The sequence below is a fragment of the Gorilla gorilla genome, chromosome 3 (assembly GCF_029281585.2).
Source record: "Gorilla gorilla gorilla isolate KB3781 chromosome 3, NHGRI_mGorGor1-v2.1_pri, whole genome shotgun sequence".
Lineage (NCBI taxonomy): Eukaryota > Metazoa > Chordata > Mammalia > Primates > Hominidae > Gorilla > Gorilla gorilla.
In genome coordinates, this window is record NC_073227.2 from 118,995,977 (window position 1) to 119,012,057 (window position 16,081).

General features: G+C 39.6%; 1 pseudogene; it reads right to left on the bottom strand.

Annotated features, from left to right (window-relative positions):
* Window positions 1-3,090: 3,090 nt before the first annotated feature.
* Window positions 3,091-10,471, bottom strand: LOC101134675 (mitochondrial import receptor subunit TOM7 homolog; annotated as a pseudogene).
* Window positions 10,472-16,081: the final 5,610 nt, after the last annotated feature.

Genomic DNA, 16,081 nt, shown 5'->3' on the forward strand with positions numbered 1-16,081 from the left:
TGACTCTGTGTCCCCACCCAAATCTCATCTTGAATTTTACTTGCATAATTCCCATGTGTTGTGGGAGGGACCTGGTGGGAGATAACTTAATCATGGGGAAGTTTCCCCCATACTGTTCTCAGGTAGTGAATAAGTCTCATGAGATCTGATGGTTTCTTCAGGGGTTTCCTCTTTAGCGTCTTCCTCACTCTGTGTTTGCCTGCTGCCATCCATGTAAAATGAGACTTGCTCCTCCCTGCCTTCTGCCATGATTGTGAGGTTTTCCCAGCCATGTGGAACTGTAAGTCTAATTAATCCTTTCTTTTGTAAATTGTCCAGTCTCAGGTATGTCTTTATCAACAGCATGAAAATCGACTAATATAGTAAATTGGTACCAATAGAGTGGGGCATTGCTGAAAAGATACCCAAAAATGTGGAAGCAATTTTGGCACTGGGTAACAGGCAGAGGTCAGAACATTTTGGAGGTCTCAGAAGAAGACAGGAAAATGTGGGAAAGTTTGGAACTTCCCAGAGACTTATTTAATGGCTTTGACAAAAAATACTGATGATATGGACAATGAAATCCAGGCTGAGGTGGTCTCAAATGGAGATGAGGAACTTGTTGGGAACTGGAGCAAAGGTGACTCTTGTTACTTACATTTTAGCAAAAAGACTGGTGGTATTTTGCCCCTGCCCTAGAGATTTGTGAAACTTTAAACTTGAGAGAGATGATTTAGGGTATTTGGCAGAAGACATTTCTAAGCAGCAAAGCATTCAAGAGGAGACTTGGGTACTGTTAAAGGCATTCAGTTTTAAAAGGGAAGCAGAGTATAAAAGTTTGGAAAATTTGCAGCCTGACAATGTGATAGAAAAGAAAATCCCATTTTCTGAGGAAAAATTCAAGCTGCCTGCAAATATTTGCATAAGTAATGAGGAGCCAAATGTTAATCACTGAGACAATGGGGAAAATGTCTCCAGGGCATGTCAGAGACTTTTGTGGCAGTCTCTCCCATCACAGACCCAGAGGTATAGAAGGAAAAAATGGTTTTGTGGGCAGGACCCAGGATTCCTGGGCTGTATGCAGTCTAGACACTTGGTTCCCTGTGTCCCAGCCACTCTAGCCGTGGCTGAAAGGGGCCAATGTAGCGCTTGGGCCATGGCTTCAGAGGGTGCAAGCCACAGGCGTTGTCAGCTTCCACATGGTGTTGAGCCTGTGGGTGCACAGAAGTCAAGAATTGAGGTTTGGGAACCTCCACCTAGATTTCAGAGGATGTATGGAAATGCCTGGATGTCCAGGCAGAAGTTTACCGCAGGGATGGGGCTCTCATGGAGAACCTCTGCTAGGGCAGTGCAGAAGGGAAATGTGGGGTTGGAGCTCCCACACAGAGTCCCTGCAGGGGCACCACCTAGTGGAGCTGTGAGAAGAGGACCACCATCTTCCAGACCCCAGAATGGTAGATCCACCTACAGCTGCACCATGTCCCTGGGAAAGCTGCAGACGCTCAATTCCAGCCCATGAAAGCAGCTTGGGTAGGGAGGCTGTACCCTGAAAAGCCACAAGGATGGAGCTGCCCAAGACCATGGGAAACCACCTCTTGCATCAATGTGACCTGGATGTAAGACCTGGAGTCAAAGGAGATCATTTTGGAGCTTTAAAATTTGATTGTCCTATTAAATTTTGGACTTGCATGGGCCCTGTAACCCCTTTGTTTTGGCCAATTTCTCCCATTTGGAACTGTTGTATTTACCCAATGTCTGTATCTCCATTGTATCTAGGAAATAACTACCTTACTTTCGATTTTACAGACTCATAGGCAGAAGAGACTTGCCTTGTCTCAGATAAGATGTTGGACTGTGGCCTTTTGAGTTAATGCTGAAATAAGTTAAGACTTTGGGGGACTATTGGGAGGCCATGATTGGTTTTGAAATGTAAGGACATGAGATTTGAGAGGGGTAAGGGGTGGAATGATATGGTTTGGCTGTGTGTCCCCACCCAAATCTCATCTTGAATTGTACTCCCATAATTTCGATGTGTTGTGAGAGGGACCCAGTTGGAGATAATTTAATCATGGCAGAAGTTTCACCCACACTGTTCTTGTGGTAGTGAATAAGTCACATGAGAGCTGATGGCTTTATAAGGGGTTTCTGCTTTTGCATCATCCTCATTCTGTCTTTTCCTGCTGCCCATCCATGTAAGATGCGACTTGCTCCTCCTTGCCTTCCACCATGATTGTGAGGCTTCTCCAGCCATGTGGAACTGTAAGTCCAATTAAACCTCTTTCTTTTGTAAATTGCCCAGTCTCAGGTATGTCTTTATCAGCAGTGTGAAAATGGACTAATACACCCATGATTCAATTACGTACCAGGTCCTTCTCATGACACCTGGGGATTATGGGAACTACAATTCAAGATGAGATTTGGGTGCGGACACAGCCAAACCATATCAGGAAGAAAGTCATCTAACTACTTAGTAGCCCTGTTGATCTCCTGCCTCCCAGTCTGATGTCCTCTCATTTATACATACTGGCTCCTCTCAGAGTATCATTTATTGGCTGAGCATTATAATAATGTGATCTCCCAGCAGAGAATACCTTTCTAGGACATATCAAAAAGGTAAACTTTAGAGTTTACTTAAACTCATATCTTCTGTATCAGTCAGGGTGAAGATAAGGTTAAGATAAGCAGAAAGCCACTACTACTGTTTGAGGGGAAGGGGAGGAAGTGGTCATTGGAACTTGAAGAGCTGTGGTTGTACAAGATGCAGCGATCTTTGGTAGAGAAATGTTGCTGTGCATTTACTGCTAACAAGGAGGTATCTGGTCAAGTAAGTGTACCTTCTTCTGGTCTTCTGTTGCTGATGCCTCCCATTGGATGAACCCGACTGGAAGTCAGAGGGCAAGAAAACCTGTTGATGTAGTCCATAGGACCCCAGACCATTGAGTAGAAGGGAAAGGGTAGAGAATAGGTTTGAAGGTGGCCTTATACCAAACTTCATTTTAAAAGTGAAAGCACTCAGAACCTGTATTAGTCATAGTTCTCTAAAGAAACAGAGCCAATAGAATATAGATAGACAGAGAGATAGATAGATAAACAGATAGATAGACAGAGATATAGATATATCAGAAGGGATTTACTTCAGGAATTGGTTCACTTGATTATGGAGGCTGAGAAGTCCCACAATATCCTGTCTGCAAGCTGAAGAACAAGGGAAGATGGTAGCATGGCTCAGTCCAAATCCAAGGGCCTGAGGACCAGGGGAGCCAACGGTGTAACTCTCAGTCCTAAGCTGACAGCTTGAAAATTGGGGAGTATCTGGTGCAAGTCCTGGAGTCCAAAGGCCCGGGAGTTCTGATGTCCAAGGGCAGGAGAAGATGGGTGTCCCAGTTCCAGAAGAGAGAGTGAGCAAATTTGCCTTTCTTCTGCCTTTTTGTTCTGTCAGGCCCTCAGTCAACTGGATGGTATAGGCCTGCACTGGGTGAGGGGGGATCTTCCTAGTCCAGTTATTCAAATGCCAGTCTCTTCTGGAATACCCTCACAGACATATCTAGAAACAAGGCTTCACCAGAAGTTATCTGCATGTCCCTGAATCCAGTCAAATTGACACCTGAAATTAACCATCCCAGACACAAAGAATTAAATGACTTGTTTCATGTCATTGATAGATATTAGATTCTCACTGTATTTATGACCTAATAATTGGGTTCTATCCACATAGTGATGAAGAATGAGAATACAAGTCTAAACTTGGAAAATCTGCCACAAACAGAACACCTAAAAAAAGTTTTGTTTTTGAAAGAGAGTGATATGCACATCTTCCACAGAATTAGCATTCATTAGGAGTTTTTATGCTTTTAACTTTGCAAGTCTGATTCATCACATGTTACAAAGAAAATAATCTTAAGATCATGAGTTTTCTTCCTGCTTCTGCCCTAATGATTATCACAGTTTATGGGACATTTAGGAGAAGCTGAAGCAGAGTATTACATTATAGATGTTTAGTTAAATAAAACAAGATAGCTGAGTCAAAGAACCTTGTTGAAGAGAGTCACAGAATTGCATCCTCAAACATGGATTTTTCATAATTAAAGGACTTTGAGACAACTTTTCAGGCTCATAGAAGTCCACAAGATGGTTCTTAAAAAAATCGATGTGACAAGACTTTTGAGCACAAAATACTGAAACTTTAGGGGAATAAAGCAAAAATTGTACTTTTTTTTTCTTTCAAGGAAGAGATACAGTATAGTAATTAAGTAATTAAGTCTACATTCAAGAATCAAAATTCCTGAATCCAAACCCTGGCTTCATCATTTACTAGCTGCACAACTTTGGGCAAATGACTTTCTCTTTCTTTCTAAGCCATAGTTTTCCTATTTCTGAAATGTGAATAATTGCACCTATATCATTGAGTTATTGTGTCTGTTTCTCCCTTCAATTCTGTCAGTTTTTGCTTCCTATATTTGATGGTCTGTTATTAAATATGTAAATGTCTATAATTATCTTCCTGCTGTATCAAACCATTTATTAATGTGTAATGTCCTTCTTTGTTCTTATAACCTTCTTTGATATAAAGTCTATTTTTTCTGATATTAGTAAAGCCACCTTTTGGTTACTATTTGCATGGAATATCTTTTTACGTCCTTTTATGTTAAACCTATTTCTATCTTTGGATTTAAAGTGAATCTCTTATAAACAGCGCATATTTGGATCATGGATTTTTATCCATTCTGTCAATCTTTGTCTTTTGACTGGATCATTTAATCCATCTATATTTAAGTAATTATTGATAAAGAAGGACTTATAGCATTTTTATATTTGTTTTTTATATGCCTTATAGTTTTTTGTCCTTCATTTCCTGCAGTACTGTCATCTTTTGTGTTTGATTTTTTAATAGTAAAATGTAGACATTTATTTCTTATTTACTTTTGCACATATTCTATTCTACACCTATGTTTTATGGTTACTATAGGGATCACATTTAATAGCCTAAAATTCTAGGATTCTAATTTGAATTTATACCAGCTTAACTTCAATAATATACAAAACTCTGCTCTTTTATAGCTTTGTCCCCACCTGTTTCTTACTGATGTCACAAAATTATACCTTTACACATTGTATGCCTTCCAAATAAATAATTCTTTTAAGTGCATTAGTCTCTTAAATTATGTAGAAAACAAAACGTGGAGTTGCAACCAAAGTTACGATAATACTAGCTTTTAGACAAATACTTTTTTTTTTTTTTAGATGGAGTTTCGCTCTTGTTGCCCAGGCTGGAGTGCAATGGCACGATCACGGCTTACCACAACCTCCGCCTCCCGGGTTCAAGTGATTCTCCTGCCTCAGCCTCCCAAGTAGCTGGGATTACAGGCATGCGCCACCACACCCAGCTAATTTTGTATTTTTAGTAGAGATGGGGTTTCTCCATGTTGGTCAGTCTGGTCTTAAACTCCCGACCTCAGATGATCCGCCTGCCTCGGCCTTCCAAAGTGCTACGATTACAGGCATGAGCCGCCGTCCCCGGCCAGGGCTAATACTTTTAAATATATATACATTAGACTCTTAAATCGTGTAGAAAACAAAAAGTGGAGTTATAAATCCTTGTCACAATAATAGTAGCTTTTTAAATCACTCATTTATTCACCTTTATTGAGATCTTCCTTTCTTCATATGGCTTCAAGTTATTGTTTAGTGTTCTTTCATTTCACCCTGCAGGAGTCTCTTGAACATTTCTTTCAGGTCTGGTCCAGTGGCAATAAACTTCTTCAGCTTAGTTTTGCTCAAAATAGAATTCTTGGTTAGCAAGTTTTTTTCTTTTCTTTCAGTAGTTTTGATATATCAGCCCACTGCCTTCTAGCCTCCAAAGTCTCTGAAGTCTGCAGATAATTTTATTGAGGATCTCCCATATGTGATGAATCATTTCTTTCTTGCTGCCTTCAAGATTTTCTGTGTTTGTCTTTCAAAAGTTGGATTATAGTGTGTCTCAGTGTGGGTCTCTTTGAGTTTATCTTACTTAGAGTTTGTTTATCTCCTTGGATATTTATATTTATGTCTTTAATCAAATTTGGAAATTTTCAGCCATTATTTTATCAAATATTCTCTTTGCCCCTTTCTCTCTTCCTTCCCCTTCTGGGACTTCTAAAATGCATATGGTTGTCTGCTTGATAGTATCCCACAGGCCCTGTAGGCTTTATTCACTTTTTTCAAAATCTCGTTTCTTTCTATCCCTCAGACTTAATAATTTTAACTGTTCTATCTTCAAGTTTTCTGATTCTTTCCTCTGCCTACTCAAATCTGCCATCAAATCATACTAGTAAATTTTTCACTTCACTTATTGTACTTTTCAGCTCCAGAATTTCTTTTTGGTTTCCTTTTAGATTTCTTCTCTTTATTGATACTTTTATTTTGTTCATACTTTTTTGTTTTTACTTTCTCTAAATCTTCTTTTAGTACTTTTAGCATCTTTAAGGCAATGTTTTAAAGTTTTGTTTAAGTCTTTATCAAGGATAACTTTTGTTAGTTTATTTCTTTTGAGTGAGCCAAACTTTCTTGTTTCTCTGTATGCCTTGTAGTTTTTTGTTGAAAAGTGGGCATTCAAATCTATTAATATAGTAGCTCTGGAAATATGGTTCTTCCTTTTTTCCAGGGTTCACTCTCTTGTGTTATTGTTTTTGTTGATTGTTTTTGTTTGCTTTTATTGTTGTAGACTGTTGTCCCTGTGCCAAGGATCAACCTGAGGTATAAACTTAGGATCTTCTCAAATCTTTTCTAAGTCTGAACCTTTCCCTGGACAAGCACAATCACTCTCTAATTTATCTCATGTATACAGTTGCTTTTGAATGTCCTAGTCTTTAATGTCTATCTCCCAAAAGGAGAAAAACAGAAAAATAAAAGGGGTGGGTAAAATGATGGCAGCCCTTTAAATCCTCTGGAGTCACTTCAGCTTGAGCTGGAGGGGCTTGCAACAATGGTGGGAGGTAAAATAACAATGGCCACTTACCTCTTTGTGGGACCTTCTGTGATCAGAAGTAGCAATCAGCAATCATTACACAGATGCCTGATATTTGGAGAACAGTGTTCTTTTTGCCCATCCTGGCTCCTGTAAAGTGTGTGCAAACTACTTCAAGAACACATGCACAGCTGCCTGCCATGGGGCTAGGGATAGAGGATGGGTAGCTGCTATTGTGCCAGGAACTTAAATTTACCAAAATTAACTACAATTTACCACACATGTCTTCCCCTGTAATACGTAAGCCTTCAATATACTCTAGAGACCTAAAATAGTTACTAGACAAATTCCTCCAGTGTAATTGTTGTGTAGATAGGGAGATAGATTTCTGGTCTTTCCTACTTTGCCATCTTCCCAGCCCTGAATCTCTTTTGAATGCTGTGGTCTATGGACACCTCACCCATATCCACTAGCTACAGCCCTAAAGGATGTGAAAAAAATTTCAAGAACGTTCCTTGCCCTGAAGGAACTTCCAGCTTCAGGATGCATGTTGACTTGCTTACATATTATTATGTTTGGCAGATTCCTCTCTGGTCAAATATATCAAAACTAACAAAATAATTAAAAAACAAACTATAAACAGTCACTCTGTTATTCCTCTCAAAGAAGAAAATGTACTATTAACATAATTTATGGCAGCATCAGAAAAGCCAGGATGAGGGAAACCAAGCATATGTGTGTTAGTTCTGGAATTAGAAATTAAGTTGTCCTAGCCCAACATGCCCAGCATTAGCCACATTTGGAAAAAAAACCTCTCATTTTCATGGTAGTAAAACTGGCTGTAAAGTAATTCAGTTTGTTATTTGTAAAGGCATGTGATGCCCTTCCTATATCCCTTCTATTTCCAAAGGAAAGAGAAGTCTATTTGGGAAAATAGAAGGAACTCTCCCACTGTTCATGGTTTCCTTTACTGTTATTTGAGAAATAAAGGCAAATTTGCTTGTACCATCAAGGTTACAGTTTTCTAATTCCTTTGGCTGAGACTTGAATGGGATTCAGTAAGTTCTGTTTCCTTCTTTTCCCCCTCTTTTCTATGCCACAAATATTGCTTGTTCCAACGGTTAGAGAAATTTTGTTATCTTTTCTGGTAGGTTTCTTGTGGTTCTTGTATGAGCAGCATTCTGCAAGTGGGCATAACTTATTTATGTAGTATGTGCCTTATGTGAAGGAACTTATATTCCTTTGAAGGAAACCAAAGTTAGAAACAGAAACTTAAAAAATCTGAATTCTAATATGTTCAAGGATAGGTGATGTAAGCAGGAATCTATAGAGTGCCAAGACTATGTGTTTGCTTAGCTGGTTTTAAAATAATCTAACAAATTAGGGGATTTGATTCATTTAAAAGAATACTACATGAAATGAGCATTTAATATTAGGCTCTATATTGCTTTAAGTTACAGCCTATGTGCCATGCAGCTACTAGTAAAATAAAAGGCAAGTAGCTTAGATTAAGTTAACCATTATTCTGTGAAAAAAGATAAAAAGTATAACCTAAAACTTCAGAAAGTTAATATGGTCATTTTAGTAATTGATTGCAAAGGGAAAGATTATAAAGAAGTGTTATCACAATAAAGAGAGATTACTTGAAGCTTATGTTTTACAGTGAGAGGAGAAGGGAACACATATTGATTAAGTGCTTGCTAGGTGACTGAACATTGCTAAGTGCTTTATGTATGTTGTTTTATACAATATTGTCAAAATGCAGCTGGGCATGGTGGCTCATGCCTATAATCCCAACACTTTGGGAGGCTGAGGCAGGTGGATTACTTGAGGTCAGGAATTCGAGACCAGCCTGGCCAACATGATGAAATCTAGTCTCTACTAAAGCTACAAAAATTAGCTGGGTGTGGTGGCGCATGCTTGTCCCAGCTACTTAGGAGGCTGAGGCAGGGGAATCAGTTGAACCCAGGAGGCAGAGGTTGCAGTGAGCCAAGATCACACCACTGCACTCCAGCCTGGGGGACAGAGCAAGACTCCATCTCCAAAAAAAAAAAAAAAAAGTGCTATGAAGCCTTCCATTATCATGACCTGTTTATAAAAAAGTAAGTAGAGAGGTTAAATCATCGGCTGAAGGCCAAGTGGCTAGGAAGTGATGGAGCTTGGATCCTTAACAGTCAGATTCCTACATTTATCTTTTTGCCACTGAGCCATCTGATATGTATTGTTTTTTCTTATATTAAAACTTGCTTTGCATTGGATAATGGATAACTCAGTGTCAAAATGGATTGGCTTTATTACCTTGATGTAGCACAGAACTCATTTTAGGATGAAAATGACTGGTAGAAGAGAAAGCTTGCACTGTTTATTCTTCACTGAAGAGCCCTAGCCTTGTGCTTTCTATGTAGTGGTTGCTTCATGAATAAATAAAATCTAAGCAGATCCTCTATTTAAATTATTATTTCCTGAGCTGAGTGAAAATAGATTAAAATAAATACCAAAATATTTGTAGTTGTCATTATTTATGAAGTTCGTGGGTCAACTAGGTTATGAAAATCTTTCGTAACTCACATTGACTCCCCTTTTAGAACACAGACATATTAAAGGGGTGGTTCTGGGATCTGCTTCATGCCAAAAAGGGTCTGTGGAAACTGTGTGACCTTGAGAAAGTCGCTTAACCTCTCCAAACCTTATTCCTTCTTTAGCCAAATAGGGATAATTCTTTACTAGCCAAAGGTGGAGAGTCTAGGTAGATATGTTTTTTTTCATTGTTAAAAACATTCATTTTGATACATAAAGTCAGTAGAGCTTCCACTCTGCCACATATGCCTCTATGAAGAGTCGTGTGCCATTCAACCATGAAATATACTCATTTATTTATTTGAGATAGGGTGTTGCTCTGTCACTCAGGCTAGGTGCCTGAGTGCAGTGGTGCCATCACAGCTTACTGCAGCCTCAACCTCCCAGGCTCAAGCAATCCTCCCACCTCAGCCTCTTGAGTAACTGGAACTATAGGCTCAGCTAATTTTTGTATATTTTGTAGAGGAGGGGTTTTGCCTTGCTGCCCAGGCTGATCTCTAATCCTGGGCTCAAGTGATCCACCTGCCTTGACCTCCCAAAGTGCTGGGATTACAGGTGTAAGCCACCATGCCTGGCCAATTAGGGAACATTTGAATGAGGCCCCATTTCTTATCCCCATCAGAGTGCACACCTCCATGTTGTTCCTGTCCATTGATGGCTTCCAAATCCAGATGATCAAATAGTCCTTTATCTCCAAAGCAGGCTCAAAACGATTGGTTCAGACATCCCAGGCTCTATACCCTTCTTTAGTTCCAGGTAAGTCATGAGATGAATAAAGCCCCAGCAGATGGAAAATTGACTGCCCTTGAAAAGTTACTGCAGCCTCTGCTTTGCCTCTTTGCCCAGCATCACCATGGAGACAGCCAGGGTGGCATGGTGAGGTAATAGTTGCTTTCTGATGCCCCTTGTGATAGGATTTGTGACATGAAAATTCTAACTCCTGGACCCATGATATGGTCCCACCTTACTCTCCAGCCTTCTCTCTTATACTCCCCTTTCTGCTGCTTTCTTATACTCTCCTTTCTGCTGTAGTCCCCAGCACTCTTCCTTCAAGTTTTCTTCCACTAGAATCCCTTCCACCCACATCCACTCTGCAACCGTCTCTCTCACAGCTCTCATGTTTCTTCAGGGCCTAGGCTGTGCCTTGCAGCCTCTGCATTGCTCTAAATCAACCAGGCAGCCCAGTATATTAAATGAGCTCAACAAACATTTTTTTGTAATAAACCAAAAGTGAGCTATATTAGTCTGTTCTCACACTGCTATAAAGAACTACTGGAGACTGGGTAATTTATGGAGAAAAGAGGTTTAATTGACTCACAGTTCTGCAGGCTATACAGGAAGCATAGCTGGGAGGCCTCATGAAACTTACAACCATGGTGGAAGGTGAGGGGAAGCAAGCATGTCTTAGGTGGAGCAGGAGGAAGAGAGTGAAGGGGGAAGTGCCACACACTTTTAAATTATCAGATCTCATGAGAACTCACTCACTATCCACTATCATGAGAACAAGAGAGAAATCTACTCCTATGATCCAATCACCTCCCACCAGGTCCCTCCCCCAACAATAGGAATGACAATTAAACATGAGATTTGGGATTTGGGTGGAGACACAGAGCCAAACCATATCACGGACAAAAAGAGAAACCTACTGAATGAAGATGGTAATATCACCAACTGGTGCCAAAATATCAGTGCTCTTTCTCTACCTGGTTATCCCCTTCCACACTCGATCCACACACACATCTCTCCTAAACCAAATGTTTAGGAGAAGTCAGGGCACAGGTGCACTCTCTCCTGACTCCTCTTTGCCCCATAGCCCCTTTGAAATAGTCTTGAGAAAAAAGATTAGTATAGGATGAAAATGACATACAAGAATAATTATTGATGTGAAATAAAATTTAGCTTAAGAAAAACTATGATAAAATAAATCTTTTTTTGGGTAGTTATTAAACCAAGGAAGTGTCTTGTACACCTGACTGTGCAGAACTCTGTGTCCAAGGAAATTCTTAAGAAGAATGAGTTTGTAGAAATACCTATGGAGGCAGAACTGCCCCAAGAGTTCAGGTGTGAACCACCAAACCTGATGGTCTGGAATGTGTGTCTAATCTAATCCCAAGTGTGCATTTACTGAGTAGTCACTGTGTGGGGGACATCATGCTAGGCTGATAATAACAATGGTCACTGTCTATTAAACCTGACATGCTGCCAGGTAAATAATAAATATCATCTCATTTAATCCTTCCAGTAACCCCAGTAAGGTAAGTATCACTATCCTCATTTTACGAATAAGTAAGTTGAGTCTCATACAAGGTAATTCGGTTGCATATGATCCCACACGTTTTATTGGCAGAACCAGGCTCTGAATCTAGGTTTTCCAAATTTTAAAACCATCTCTTATCTACCTTATTTCACAGGGAAAACTTGGCAATATAACTGAAGAAATTATTCTCATAAAACAATCAAAGCGCAAGATAATATACAAAGAGTGCTACTCTTAAGCATTGATAAATGATGTTGATTTCTAATAGCTCTCTAAAGCAGTAACTACAATCAACTCACCTATATCTGAAAATTAACAATGAATAAATATTAAGTGGCTACTTTTGGCCAAATCCTATGCAAGTTGCCTTTAGATACATCAAGCAAAATTTCCTTACAGTGATCTGTGAAATATGTATTATTATTATTATCCACAACTTACAGAAAAGAAAACTGACACTCAGCTCAATAATTTGTGGGGGCCATGTTTTACAACATGTGGTTGGAAATGTGGCTAGACTTTTGGGATAGGATCTCTTTCCAGCAGGTTGCTAAGATAATAAGATGTTAGTTGGAGTCCTGATGTTCATTGCTGTCCCATTTAGTGACAGTATGTCTGAATATGGGCAATGTGGAGACAAGCACTGTGGAGAGGTGGGGAAGACAGGCTCCTGATAATGTTGTTTGAGTAGCAAGGTTACTCTGTGTTGAGAAGAGAGTACTCTGAGGAGCAGTGTGGAGAAAGGAAGGAAGCCAATTTGGAGACTATAGCAATAATATCCAAGTGGAAGATTATGGTGACTAGGACCAGGGTGGTAGCAATGGACACAGTGGGTAGTAGTCTGATTCTGGATATATTTAGAAGTAGAATCATCAGGATTTGATGACAAATTAGATGTGGAATATGAAAAAAAATGGGAGAATCAATGATAACTTCAAAGATTTTTGACTTAATTGTGTAGGTATCTCTTTCTTCTCCATAAACTTGTTGGTTGAAAGGTAATATCTTCCTTACCAGTTATTGATTTAGGAATAGGCATGTGTCCTGGTTATAGCCAACAGGATATGACAAGGCATCTTCTGGGAGCTTCTCCATAAAAGAACCACTGGTAGAAGAGAGTCACTCTTTTTTCCCCTCCTTTAGATGTAGTTGTGCCTGAATGTGATACCCGGAGCATCTGCAATTATCTTGTTACCAGCCTAAGAATGAACCAACAGGGAGGTTGGCAGAGCCGAGAGATGGAAGGAACCAGGGTCCTAGGTGACATCACTGAGCCACTGAAGCAACCAAGCCTGTCTATGAACTCTCTCATTGTAGGATAGTGTATTTCTGTATTATTTAGGATAGCTGGTGATGGGATGTCTGTTTCTTGCACCTTGAACCATCCTACTCCAGGATGCTCTTTTGTAAGTCTTATCACTTGTCCTTTTTAGAGTGAAGTACCAAAGGATTTAGAAATGTTTCCAAAGTGTCCAAAACAGCAGCTCCTATACTATAACACTCTTAGTTGAAGGAAAAAGATTTGGTAGGGAAAAAAGGCTGGATAAGAAAACAATTCCATGGTGATAGTAGGCAATAAATTATATGTACATTGATTTATGACATGGAAGGAAACAAATCAGTCGTGGAACTGTGAGTGCAAAGCTATGGTGCCCTAGGGAAGTGTTTTTCCAACTGCAGTTTGTGACCTACTAGTAGGTCATAGAAACAATCTAGTGAGTCTAGACTAGCATTTTAAAAAAAGAATAGAACAAATAAGATAGAATAAATAGAATAGAAAATATCAGAGTACAAAGCACAGCATGTAGGAAGGATTATCTTGTGGAACTTTTGTATCAGTTATACATGTATATATGTGTCTTCTGAGTCATTGTGTAAAATGTATGTCTTCTTCTGGGTCAATCATGGTCAAAAGGGTTTGAGAAATACTGTCTAAGAATAAATTGAAGCACTGACCATTCCTCTTTACACATAATGACACTCTAAATCACTAGCACTGTCTGGTTGATTTCCTTTAATTATATAAATAAATCTAACATCTTTTCTAATGAACATTATTCTCACTGTGTGATGTAATAAAATATTCCTTCTCAAATAAAAACGATGCCCCAGACGCATGAATCAACAGGGGCTCAGGACACCAACCTGAGCCCCTGTGGGCTCCTTGGGTCCTGGAGCCCCTGTTGTTTGGTGTAGTTTACTCTCGGGTTCTTTCCCAGGGTCTCTTTGGAAAGCTGTATTTGGTTTCTGCCTGAGTTTTGCTTTTTATGGTAACTTTGGGGCAGGAGAAAAAGGAGATTTATTTCCATGGCCTTGCTGATGTAAGTAACCTGGTACTGATATGGATTCTTATTAAAGCTGATTTTTTTTTTTACATTCCAAAGAGATTAGAAATTGCTCCCAAATTCCAATTTTCAGTGTAATTAGTTGTTCACAAGGAGGCCAATCATGAGCTCTACTTGTTCTGAGGGCTCTTATGAATCATATATGTTTACAATATGAAAGCTTAAGGTAAGGTATCTGGGCTCCATGCCACATTCCCTCATCTCACTTTTAATCACAGAGCAATGGTAATGGACAGTTCTGTGCAGTCTTAGGCCTCCCCTCAGGTACCCGCCTGTGATATCTTTCCATTTTCAGCCTCAGGGCCTGTCCCAATGCCTGCCACAAGCATCTGCCTATGCACAAGGAAGACCAGAGATGTCAGAGACTTAACATCTCTTGGAGCAATCCTCAAGTAAGGAAGGATGGGAACTGATGGACACATGCTCTGGCCTCCTGTTGTTCAGGGGACAGTCCTGGGAGGAACACCATATGCTTCTCAGAGCTCTAGGTGAAATTGAATCCCCACTGTCCATGGCTAGACCTTGGTAATGTACTATATTTGCTTTTCCTCCTTCCCTTTCTCGCTCTTCCTTTTCCCTCCCTCCTTTTTTTTTTTTTTTTTTTTTTGAGACTGAGTCTCGCTGTGTCACCCAGGCTGGAGTGCAGTGGTGCAATCTCAGCTCACTGCAACCTCTGCCTCCCAGGTTCAAGTGATTCTCCTGCCTCAGCCTCCCTAGTAGCTGGGATTACAGGCACGCACCGTCATGCCCGGTTAGTTTTTGTATTTTCAGTAGAGACCAGGTTTTACTGTTGGCGAGGCTGATCTCGAGCTCCTGACCCCAAGAGATCTACCGGCCTTGGCCTTTCAAAGTGCTGGGATTATAAGCATGAGCCACCGCACCCAGACCCTTTCCCTCCTTCTTAATCTTTGAGATAACCTCTCAAACAGAGTATCTGCACCCAAGTCCTTGTATGCAATTTGGCTTTTAGGAAAACTATTAAATAAAAGAGAATCTAAACTTAACAGAATCTAACTGACTTAGGAAAAAAAATAACTAAACAAATTATTTCATGAATCCAAATAAAGTCTTTTCAATATGATATATACAAATGTTTTTAAAAGAATAGGAAGGAGTTTGGTAAAAGAACTACTTGGGGAAGTACAGCTAGTCCTTGGAGGAACAAAAGAAATTGAGGTCAAAACTTACAAATTAATAGTGAAATTTATCAATCTTATAGAACAGAGGGTTGTTGTCTCTGAACCCATTTCTCATCCACTTGGCAGCTGGAAAAGTCAAAAGTAGATGAGGAGCAACTGAACATGGAAAGGAAACCAGGGACACCTTAAGAGCCAACCTTCTTTTCAGAGAGGTGCCAACAACTGCTAGCAACACTATTGCACTACAGCATATTTCCAGGTAAAATGGGAACAGAGAATGTGAAAATCTATTCTGGGGAGCAGTGTTTCACAAATAAAAACTTAAAAGGAAATAGAAAAAAAAATCAATTAGAAAATACAGTTATTGCAACAAAAGCCAAAATTGACAAATGGGATCTAATTAAACTAAAGAGCTTCTGCACAGCAAAAGAAACTACCATCAGAGTGAACAGGCAACCTACAAAATGGGAGAAAATTTTCGCAACCTACTCATCTGACAAAGGGCTAATATCCAGAATCTACAATGAACTCAAACAAATTTACAAGAAAAAAACAAACAACCCCATCAAAAACTGGGTGAAGGACATGAACAGACACTTCTCAAAAGAAGACATTTATGCAGCCAAAAAACACATGAAAAAATGCTCACCATCACTGGCCATCAGAGAAATGCAAATCAAAACCACAATGGGATACCATCTCACACCAGTTAGAATGGCAATCATTAAAAAGTCAGGAAACAACAGGTGCTGGAGAGAATGTGGAGAAATAGGAACACTTTTACACTGTTGGTGGGACTGTAAAGTAGTTCAACCATTGTGGAAGTCAGTGTGGTGATTCC